Raw genomic sequence first — 12,650 nt, 5'->3', positions numbered from 1 at the left:
TCCTCCATGGTTTCTGGTTTAGTTCCTGCACACAGATTCTTGTGTTGAGATTCTTCCCTGGCTTCCCTTTCCTCCTCAAGTCCCTTTTGGTCATGCTCTTTACCAGAGCAACAGAAAACAAACAGACAGGCTTACTGGCCTTTGCTAAAGTTCTTATTGATTAAAAGGCAATATTAGTATTAAAACACATGTATTTTCTTCTGGCAGTATTTTGCTTTATGATTTTTATGTATAGTTTCTACTTGTCCTCGGTACTTAAACAAAGTGAAGAGGTGCCCAACAGTTGCTCGACACATGCTTAAGTTTTATTCCTTTGGAAAACGTTAGTCTGCATTAATTACACAAAATAAGTTTTCTTTTAAAATGTTTTATAAATTCTTTTGAGAACTTAATGGATTGTATTTTGGTCATGTTAACTTTCACTCTTTACACTAACTCTTCCTAGATGCATCCCACCTCCTCACCCACACACCAAGTTTTTGTGTTTTCTTTAAAAAGAACAACAACAACAAAACTCTTGGCTCTGATTTGTTTGGTTTAACTTCTTTATGTGTGTGGGAGTTTTGCTGTATGTGTGTGCATTATATGTGTGCCTGGTGCTTATGGAGCCTAAAGAGGCCATTGGATCCCCTGGAACTCCAGTTACCAAAGCTTGTGACCCACTGTGCAGATGCTGGGAATCAAATCCAAGTCCTTTGAAGAACATCCAGTGCTCTCAACCACTGAGCCGTCTCTACTCTCTAGGGCCTTGATTCCATTTTATGTTATCCACATACTCCTGGCTGTGGAGGTATCCAATGAAGCATAGTTAACCAACCAGAAACCAGTGGATTTAAAGAAAACTGATTCCCGCCCCCCCCAAGCTATGGACTGTCCATAGCTTCTCAGTTAGGGGTGGGTAGGTAAGGGGTGGGGGTTGGGGAGTAAGCAGGGATTCATGAGCCCTTCCTATTCCATGCTGAAATTTCTCAGCTCTATGCAAGCAACAGTTGCTGTGAGTTCATAAGTCCTGTCTGTTCCAGAAGATAGTGTTTTTCTCTAGTCCTCCCCAAACTCTGGCTCTTACAGTCTTTCCTCCCCTGTTTCAATGATTGCTCCTGGGCCTTTGGGGAAGGGTGGTACAGATGTCTCATTTGTGCCTTTGTACTTCACTTGTACTTATCCTCTGCACTTTGATCAACTGTGAGTTTCCGTGTTAACCAATGTTCCCTGCACAAAGAAACATGTCAAAGCTGGGAGTGGAGGCCCATGTCTTTAATCCCTGAGTTCAGAGTGAACCTGACCTAGTTTTAGGTCATTTAGGACTACACAGAGAAACTCTGCCAACAAGCAAACAAACAAACAAATCAATGTCTGAGAACTGCACTAGTCTATGAGTGGAGATATGATTGAAGGGCAGTTTGATTTTATCCCCATTGAGCAGAATAATAATAGTAGGGTCAACCCTGGAGCCTACGAATTCCTAACCGTAGATTCTAGGCTAGATACACAGTACAACTCGTTTGTTTTCTTCTATGGAATGAACTTTAAATTCAATTAGAAAGCAGTTGATAACCCCCATAATATGTGTGCCACTATTGTACCCATGAATCTATCCTGCCAAATTCATTGTTTTCACGCAGGTACCATGGTGCTTTGATTGTATTCTTCACACTATCACCCTCTGACATCTATTGCCCCTTTCCTGCCCATTCTCAACCCAATATTACCCTTTCTCTTTTAAATATAGATTTTGTGTGTTATGGAATAATTTTTTCGTACACAGTGAAAATGTGTTACTGTTATTGTTAATAAAAAGCTGATTGGCCGAAAGCTGGGCAGACGTTTTTGGGATAGAGAGAATGCTGGGAAGAAGAAGGGCAGAGTCCGAGGGTCACCAGCAGATGCAGAGGGAAGCAAGATGAATGTGCTGTGTTGTAAGAATGTGCTGTGTTTAAAATGTAAGAGTTAGTTAGTAATAAGCCTGAGCTATCAGGTGAACATTTACAATTAATATTAAGTCTCTGTGTCTGTTATTTGAGAGAGGTTGCTGGAATACAGAGAAACTCTGTCTACATTTGTGTAAAAGAAAGAAAAATTAATATTTGTCTTTCCGAGTCTGGCTTATTTTGCTTAACATTATGCTCCTTGCTTCCATCCATTTCCTATAAATGATAGTTTATCCAAACAAAAACACAGTTGAACACCAATGTTGACTGTTTTTATTAAAAGGCCTTTGTGTATAAGCACAATTGGGATGATTAAAACAAACCAGATTTTTCATTAAGATGTTTGAAATGTCTTTATCACTAAAGCTGGAGCTAGAGGATGCTTGATAATCTTAAGCCCAAGGTTATGGCTTGGATATGAAGATGACCTGAGCATCCCCAGTGGCTGGCAGACACAGTGATTGTCTCCTGAAACAGTGCTGTCTTCAGACATTTTCCACTGAATTCCTTCTTAGTGACTCTTGCTAAGGGCTCAATAATACAGTAGGTTAATTAGAGATTAATTTTACTTTATATTAATCATCCTCTTGTCAGAATAAATTAACCTCTTTAGTTCCCATTTTCTAGAATTCCCAGTGTCCACAGACACCATTCTTGAGGCGAGTGATAACCTCATAAAATTATAACTCAATTGAACTTTGAAATGTCAATTATTAGTATGATAATCAAGCTTAATAATCACAGAGATTTTTCTCATATTGTGGAAAATAAGCCTAATTTGAGCCATCCACAGGCTTGTTTCCTCCTCCCTGAAGGATCTGGAGACTTCATTATCACCTTCATTTCTTGATGTAGAGTGGGTGTAACTATAGACTTAGAGTGGATGCTAAAGTGCTGCTGGAGCACCTGGTGTCATTCCCGTCGGCATTGCGTTGCAATTAGAGCACTAAGAATAGTTCACATTCCATGGTCAACATTAGCTGCCCTCCTAATCTCCCTCCATCCTCTTCTCTGGATCTTTCTGTATTTTTGCCAGAGAGGGAAAGGTTGAGCGAGATGGACTTCTAACCACTTTCAGCTCCACAGTTCTGTCATTGGCTCAGGGAGCAGGTGAGTGTGTCAATTCCTTGAGGAACAGAGGTAAGTGAATGTCATGATTGAGACTCAGAAGCCCAAAACTACCTAAACTAAAAAAACAAACTGATTGGTAGTATTAGGTCATTTGTATTTTGCAAGGCAAAGTAAAACAGTGGATTTTATCCGATGTAATTTGGGAAATACTCAAACATTTGGTTTTAATTAAACAGTCAGGAAAATACATCAGAACTAGATTCCATTTGGGCGGGGTTTGTTTATACTTCTCATCTTGAATTTGAGCCAAAAACCTTCTGTTTTGACTAATTATTAGATGTTACCCAAATTTGGGCAGAGCCTTTGGCCTATTTGGAGATGGATGTCACTTAATTCAGCATTACACTAGAGAATTATTGGTACTTGGAACTCAGCCTTTACAAACACGGAGAGGATGTGAATGAGAGCCCGTGTGTGTGTGTGTGTGTGTGTGTGTGTGTGTGTGTGTGTGTGTGTGTGTATGTGTGTGTGGGTGGGTGTGTGGAGGCAGGGATGTGCCTAAGGAGTCAATAGATGTATCCTGGAGGTGGAGGAAATCTGGAATTTCTGTTGACAAACAACATTCATACTTTAAAAACATACTTGAAATTTCCAGGCAGCCTGGTTCTCTACTTTCCTTTACAACCAGTGACGCAAATTACCCTTCAAGGTGCAGGATTGGAATAGTTCCCTAATTCTGATTTGAAGACAGAATTGAGGACAAGGCTAAGTTGTCGGGGTATTTATGAGGAGAATGGAACATGAGATATTGGGGCATGTTGGAAGACAGTGTTTTTCTGTACTTTGTTTGGTTATTTACTTTTTGAGCCAAGGTCTTGTTATGCAGCTCAGCTAGTCCTAGGGCTCTGAATCCTCTTGCCTTATATGTATCACTACACTCAGTCAGGGTCTATTCTCTGAGAAGAACAAGGGCATCACTTCTTCACTAAGGAACTACTCTGAAAGCCAAAAATTGTCAAATGAATGATTTTCAAAATCAGTCTTTGGAATTAGTGGTGGTGTCACATGTTTCACCACAAGTACAAACACATGGGACAGAAAGTTCTCAGAGTCTGGGTCCCTCAGTGCTCACCTGTCCTGACAGCCATTTGCTACTGCTTTCCTATAGGCTCTGACAGTCTATGCAATTATAAACAAGTAGGACTATTGGTTACCTTTCCTCCTCTGCTTTATTGTGAGACTGAATTTGGGCCATTATATGTGCTTTCTTTACTTTATGTATTTTCACTATATTATATGAATATATATTAAATTGGTTTTGTTTCCAATTATTACTTAGTAATTGTACACATTTGTGGTATACATTGTAATATTTCAATGACTGTATTTAATGTGTACTGATTAAATCAAGGCAATTAGCATTTTTATTTCCTTATGTTTTTTTATGTTTGACTTTTCAAGCTATGTATTTTGACTATTTTAACTTTTATTATTTAAAAGTATTTATTATTGTCTCATTCTATCCTGTTTTACTGATATGTCATAATGAATTTAAACTATATTTTTTGTGTTTATGATAATCCTTTTATGAGTAAACTTAAAAGACCCCATTTTCAATTTATTCATGCATATATCTATGGAAAAGGGTGCATGCCAAAATAATTTTGAAAGTCATGGCTACCTTCATTAATAAAGAATTGTACAATTGTATATTCCTCATAGTAGCAAATGAAAGTGCATGAGTTTTCAACAAAGTATATTGCCAAATATGATTATGACAAATGGTTTCTTCCCCTTCCTTCCCTTCTACTCTTATCTCTGTCTTTCCCTGTTCCTTCATTATTTCTCTTATTCTCTCTCTCCTTCTTTCATTTCAAAATTTTGAAACTAACTCAAATACATGGGAAAGTTACAAATATATGAATCTACACCCTGCTTGAGCTATTTATGAATAATTTGGCAAGACTGTTGTGTCTGTACCCCTAAATAGGGGATATTACATGACTTGCAGGAGATTTATTAACTGCACAAAACATCAGTGGTGACTTAAGTAAGAATGGCTCCCATAGGCTTGTAGTTAAATGCTTAGGGAGTGGCATGTGGAGTGGTGTCCTGGTTGAAGGAGGTGTGTCACTGGGGGTATGCTTGGAGGTTTCAAATGTCCATGCCCTGCTCTGAATCTCTCTTTTTCTAATGCCTTCATGTATAAATATAGAACTCTCGGCTCCTTCTCTAACACTATGTGTGTCTATATGCAGCTGTACTTCTTGCCATGATGACAATGGACTAAACTCCTGAAACTGTAAGCCAACCCCAATTAAGTGTTTCCTTTATAAGAGTTGCTATGGTCATGGTGTCTCTTCACAGCATAGAACCCCTAATTAAAGACAGAAATTGGTGTCAGAGACTGGAGTATTACTGTAATAGGCCTTACCATGTTTCTTGGTGGAATATGGACATGGACTTTAGGAGTTTGGGTTAGGAAAGTAGTGGAATGCTTTAAGCTAGGTCATAATAGTATGACATGAAAGGCAGTGGTATTCAGGGTGACTTGAACTGTCAGGCAATGAATGAAGAGTTTCAAAGGAGAATATTATTATTATGTGGCCCAGAGACTGGTCTTGTGAAGTTCTCTGCCCTGTCCAAAAAAAAAAAAAAAAAAAAAAAAAAAAAAAAATTGAAGAATTATGTATTAACAGCTTTGGCAGAGGAGATTTCCATACAGGATTGTATTCACTGTGCTGTGTGGTTATTAGTGGCCATGTTTATGCAGCTCTATAATAAAAAGGAGCAAGCTCAGAAAGGAAAAATACAAAATGTACAGTTTGATGAGAAAAGACACCAGGGAGTGTAAACCGATTAAAGAAAAGCCTGAATCTAAGTGGAATAAAGGGAGTGGTGACCTCAGATCCAGACCCTACCCAGCTAAGTTTCCAGCTTTTGAAAGGAATTAAAGAAAAGCACAGGGCTGGGTGTGGTGGTACATGGATTTAGTTCCAGCATTCTGGAGGTAGAGCTCTCAGGGCTTTCCCACATGCTAAACAAGTACACTACCATGAAGCTATTTACACAGCCAGGTGAGCAATTTTTAACCAATATTTATCGATATACTCTTTCCATTTCTTTTTTTTATGTTTTGCTTTTGAGTCAGGGTTTCCCTGTATAGCCATGGCTTTTCTGGAACTCTCTCTAAACTCTCTCTCTGGACTCAAATTAAAAGATTTACCCCCCCCTTTGCCTTCTGAGGCTGACTGCTATGGTTATATACCACCGCAGTCCTGCTCCCTTTAGTTTTCTTACATAAAATTGTTATAAAATATATATTACTCAACAACACTTTTTGTGAATTACTTAATTGCTCTTAAATCAGAACTGAATTTTCAAAAATATTTTGTCTTATTTTAGACTTTTATGCACAAGTACAATGTATATTTTCATTATATCCACCCCTTCTCCTCTATCTCCTCCCATTACTCCCACTCTCAAATCCATATCTTCTTCCTCTTACTGCCTCCCATTAGTGTTGTCCATGCACTTGGGTATAGGACTAATCACTTAGGCATTGTCAACCTACCAGGGGTCTTGTACCTGAAGAAAATCTCTTCTTCCCTCAGTAGCTCTTCAACTGGGGATGGGACTTTGTGAATTTTCACCCTACACATGCTGGGATGTTGATTAATATGTTCATGTGCAGATAGCTATATTGTTGGAAATTTATAGGTGCAATCTTCCTGTCATGTCTAGGAGACACTATTTTGAAGTCCTCACAGTGCTTTAGCTCAGAGTCTTCTCACTCTTCTGTGATGTTCACTGAGACTTGGATTATAATGGGAACTTTTTATTCACTTATTATGTTCACTTTGACCAGCTGTGGCTCCCTGTGATAGCCTATTTGTTGCAAAAAGAAGATTAACTAATGAGTTCTGAAAGTGCACTTATCTATAGGTATAAAGATAAGTATTTGGAAGGCAGTTGTATATTCTCAATTTAAGGAAATGATAGTAGTGAGTCTCCTCTAGGATCTCCGACCTCTCCAACTGCAGCTCCTTGGCTAGGCTTGCAATATTAGGCATGAGTTCTTGCCTATTGAGTGGCTGTGCTTGCTAGTTTTATATCAACTTCATGCAAATTAGAGTCATTGGAGAGGACGGAGCCTTAATTGATAAAATGTCTTCATAAGATTGGGCTGTGGGCAAGCCTATAGGGTATTTTCTTAATTAATAATTGACATGGGAAGATCTAGCTCATTTTGGGTAGGGTTACTTTGGGATGGTGGCCTTAGGTTTTATGAGCAAAAGGGCTGAGCAAGCCATGGAGAGCAAGCCAGTAAGCAGCACTCCTCCATGATCTTTGCTTCAGCTCCTACCTCCTGAACTGTTTGAGTTCCTGTCATGACTTCCTTCAGTGATGGGCTATGATGTGAAAAATGTCCCTTCCCAATGTTCTTTTAGGTATTGTGTTTCATCATAGCAATAGTAATACTAACTAAGATAGGGCCCTTAGATCCAATAAGACAGTTCTCTCCAAGGTGCCAATGCAATCATTATACCATTGGACTAACCTTGCTGGGACAGTGACTTTGTAGTTCACTGGATTTATAGCTGGATTGGACTGCTGATGATTTTTCTCCACCAGTAGCTTTCCAGAATGAAAATTTGTATTTACTGACACAATAAAATTATTTTAATAATTTATTTAATAAATGTTTCTTGAACTCACTACAATCTTGCTACTGTCCTAGATACTTAAAGTCCAGTGGTAGAAAAGAGAGAGACAATTGCCTCCCCTGATAGAATTTATATTTTTAGTAGTGTAATTGAGTAATGAGCATATTCACCTAAATGTGTAGAATATAATTGTAGATAGTGAAAATATTGCAAAGAGAATAAGGCACAATATGAGTGGCAGGTCATGGGAACACCAGCAATGGCTCATCAGACAGCCCATCACAGAACAGGTAAGCATACTAGTTACAAGTAGGTTTTCCCTGCTGGCCTGGACCCACTGTGGTGCCAGCCCCAATTATCACACTGAGACACTGTATTTGATATAAAACTGTTGGCCAGTTACTTGTTTCTTATTGGCTAGCTCTGTCTTAAGTATTAACCCATTTCCATTAATCTAAGTATTCCCATGCGGTCTCATCTTACTGGAGAGTGGGGCCGGCGTCTGCTCTCCCCAGTCTCTACATGCTGACTCCTCCCTACTACTTCCTCGAATCCTCCTTGTCTCCTAGTCCTGCCTATCATCCTTCCCTATTGGCCAACAGTGCTTTCTTCATTAACTAATAAGAGAAACATATTTACTGAATGACATCTCCCATCACATATGCAGCAGCCTTTAGTCTCATATCATAGACTCTTTTTAACCTTAACTGTGGGGGGCTGCTTTTTTAAATTCAGGCAACGTTGCCCTCTCGACTCCAATTACAAAAAAACAAACAGCAGAAGTATAACCAAAACTGCTACTTATTTTTTTTTCCTATTTCTAATCCTATGTTATTGTTTTATCAGATTAAGGAATATTAATGTCATCTTGAAAAATTGAGGGTCTTCAAGCTTAATTCAAGCTTAATAAACTTGCCCTATATCTTGTAGATAGTATGATACTGAGAAGAAAACAAAATTTTAAGATCACATTTATCCGTGTGTGTGTGTGTGTGTGTGTGTGTGTGTGTGTGTGTGTGTTGTGTTGTCATGGTACCTCGTCCTGCTATGTAGGTCCCAGGGATTACACTAAGTTCATTAAGCTTGGCAGCTGGTCCCTTAACTTAATCAGTCACCTAGACAACTCAAGCAAAAATGAGCTGTTTCAAATGCTCAGGTTCTTCCATTGATGCCAATTCCTGGCAAATATTGATGGCAATATTTTGGGGAAGTGCCCAGAGGAAACCCCACTACAAGGGAAATGATAGCCTCAGATGAAAAAGCATTCTATTGCTGAAACAAAAAAAAAATACTTTTGAAAAACTTTTATTTATTTTTACTTTATGTGCATTGTTGTTTTTGACTATATGTGTGTCTGTATTAGGGTGTCAAATCTTGTGGTTACAGACAGTTGTTAGCTGCCATGTGGGAACTGAACCTGGTTCTTCAGGGCAGCTGAGCCATATCTCATTAAATACAAATGATTTTTGGTCTTAATCTTCTCAGAAATCTGAGTCAGGTAGCCTCATCATTTCTTATGGGTTTTACCTTTCATTACTTACAGCGAGCTTTCCAGCACATGGTGTTTTCTCCTCTCCTCTCTTCTCTCCTCTCCTTCCATTACATCCCTTCCCCTCCCCTCCTTTTCCATCTTCTTCCCTCCTCCCCTTCTTTCCTCTCCTTTTTCTTGTTTGTGGACAGAAAACAGGAAAAAGCCTAAACCATAACACAATGAGATGCCTGCAAAATTAATAATGAAGAAGTCATTAATTCACTAGGACAGGCAAAGATATACACAGGAGTGTCCAATAACAGAAGAAAAGACACACAGCTTCACTTTCCACTAGAAAAGAGAAAATAAAACATTTAGGCAGCACCGTTTCACACAGCTCAGCTTGGCATGACATTGCAGAATTTGACTGATGTGCTGGTGAATAACAGCAAGAAGAATTCACACTGTTTAGGAGACTGTTCCAAGTGCCCATGTGGGAGTCAGCAATAATCTCATATATGTGTGTGTAAGAAGGCATACCAAGCTGATGGCAGTACTGCTCATAGTACAAATACAGAAAAATATGCAATTGTACAATCATAGAAGAGTAACGTGTGGCATAAAATTCAAGTGAACTATAGCTCAGATCAACCTGTGGCTGAGCCCCAATTTTATTTTATTTTTTTATTATATATAATTTTGTATTTAAATTAGAAACAAGCTCATTTTACATATCAATCCCAGTTCCTGCACCCTCCTGTCCTCCCTTGTCCCCCTCCCATCCTCCCATTCCCTTTCTGCTCCCCAGGGAGGATGAGGCCTTCCATGGGGAGTCTTCAAAGTCTGTCATATCATTGGAGCAGGACCCAGGCCCTCCCCCATGTGTCTAGGCTGAGAGAGTATCCCTCTATGTGGGATGGGCTCCCAAAGTCCATTCGTATACTAGGGACAAATACTAGTACATTACTAGAGGCCCCATAAACTGCCCAGTCCTCCCAATTAACACTCACATTCAGGTAATCTGGGTTGGTCCTATGCTAGTTTCCTAGCTATCAAACTGGAGACCATGAGCTTACCCTTGTTCAGGTCAGCAGTTTCTATGGGTTTCTCCAGCCTGGTCTTGACTGCTTTGTTCATCACTCCTTCTTGTCTGCAACTGGATTCCAAGAGTTCTGCTCAGTGTTTAGCTGTGGGTGTCTGCTTCTGCATCCATCAGCTATTGGATGAAGGCTCTAGGATGGCATATAAAGTAGTCATCAATCTCATTATTGGGGAAGGGCATTTGAGGTAGCCTCTCCACTATTGCTCAGGTTGTTAGTTGGGGTCATCCTTGTAGATCTCTGGACATTTCCCTAGTGCAAGATTTCTCCTTAAATTTATAATGGCTCCCTCTATTATGGCATCTCTTTTCTTGTTCTCCTGTATTCTTTCCCTAACTCAATCTTCCTGGTCTGTCATGTCCACCTCTTGCCTCCTCTTCCTCTTAACTCCCTCTCCCCTTCCCCCATGCTCCCAATTTGCTTGGGAGGTCTTGTCCCTTTCCCCTTCTCCAGGGGACCATGTGTGTCTCTCTTAGGGTCCTCCTTGTTTCCTAGCTTTTCTGGTGATGTGGACTGTAGGCTGGTAACCCTTTGCTCTATGACTAAAAGCCATATATGAGTGAGCACATATTGTGTTTGTCTTTTTGTGACTGGTGAACCCTAATTTTATATTAAGACTAGAAAAATGGGCAAAGGTTTGGATAATATAGTATTTTGGGAGTGTAAATTTTAACATTGGACAAACAATATTGCATATTGTTTATGGATACTTTAATGTATAGTAAAGACACAGTATGCAAGGTAGTGATAATCACCAAATAGAGGCAGTGTTTGTCTCTGGTTGGGAGGGGAAAAGGGGATTAGTGTGTCCTGGGAGACACACAAAAGAGCCCTGCCTCTGCTTTATGTTGTAAGCTTGTGGTGGATACACAGGTATTATGATTGTTATTCTCCTTATATTTAGATAGACTTAAAAACCTGTGGTTTATGTAAGACTAGTGTAGTGGGCATACACATGGAATCTTAGCATTAAGGAATTTCAGGTGAGCCTGGGGTATTATGGTGGTTTGAGTAATATGGTGCCCAGAGATTTAGGGGTTTGAATGCTTGGCCCATAGGGAGTACCACTATTAGGAGGTGTGGCCTTGTTGGAGTAGGTGTGTCCTTGTTGGAGGAAGTGTGTCACTGAATGTGTGGGCTTTGAGATCTCATATATACTCAGGCTATGCCCAGTATACAATCACACTTTCTTCTGCCTTCAGATCAAGATGCAGACCTCAGCTCCTTCTCCAGCACCATGCCTGTCTACATGCTGCCTTCTCCCATCATGATGACAATGGACTAAACTTCTGAACTGTAAGCCAGCCCCAATGAAATCTTTTCCTTTATATGAGTTGCTGTGGTCACGGCGTCTCAGCAATAGAAACCCAAACTAAGATAATTACATCGGAAATCACAAGATCAATAGTTACATCAAAGTAGAACAGCTGGGACATAATTCCTGATGCTTAAAAACAGGATAATGCCATTTTCCAAAACTGTGGCAGTCAGTGAATCTGATTACCTGCTGAGTTTCTACTGACCTGAGTAAGCTATGCTGCTCGTGTATTTACTGCAGAGAAGTAGTCCATATGTAAAGAAATACACTCAGGGCCTAGGGAGACAGCTCAGGAGTGTCAGGTGGGTGTGGCTATTGTCTGTAACTCCAGCCTTATGGGAGAAGACAGGAGATCCCTGGAGCAGACTGGCTAGTCAGAACTGGTTAGTGGTTAGTGGATTTGATTGACAGACCCTGCCTCAAAGAATAATGTAGAATAATATTCAAGGAAGCACTCTGGAAAGTATCAACCTTGGGGTTCCTTATACAGATGCATACATGGGCACAATCACCCACAATACACATGTATGCCCTCTACCTGCGGGAAGTCATATACACACATTCACCCCACACACATGCACATGAAAAGAAAAGAAAGAAGAAATTATGTTTTTAAGTTCATTAGTGCAAAAATGATTTATTTTTCTCTCCAGAAAAACAAAGAACTACACTGGAGCAGGGAAAATTACTGATGTTTATTTAGGTTAAAACTACTTGAAGATAAGAAATGTCGCCAGTGGCAATAACTCTTGTTTTCTAATATAAGTAATGATTTTCTTTCCGAGAGTACAAATAACCAATTGTTTATTGCTTAAGTACTGTTCTTTTCCTGGGACTGTGTACTTGAATGGGTCATAACACATAAAAATCTAAGTGTGATTACTGTTATGTAAACAAAAGCTGCTTGCTGAGGTCTCCAAGGCTTCCGTCTTCCAGATGAAGGGTTGAGTGATAACCCTACTAGGCTAGGATGTTGAAATGTTCTTTCTCATTGCTGGATGATGGTTTGGTTTTGTTTACGCAGCATTTCAACTTGTATGAAATATTGTAATGTGACAGACATTTAAGAACATTGTTAACGCAAACCATTGAGAG

Source organism: Phodopus roborovskii, unplaced genomic scaffold (assembly GCF_943737965.1).
Source record: "Phodopus roborovskii unplaced genomic scaffold, PHOROB, whole genome shotgun sequence".
Taxonomy (NCBI): domain Eukaryota; kingdom Metazoa; phylum Chordata; class Mammalia; order Rodentia; family Cricetidae; genus Phodopus; species Phodopus roborovskii.
The sequence above is the reverse complement of the archived record's forward strand: the minus strand, read 5'-3'. Positions refer to the sequence as shown.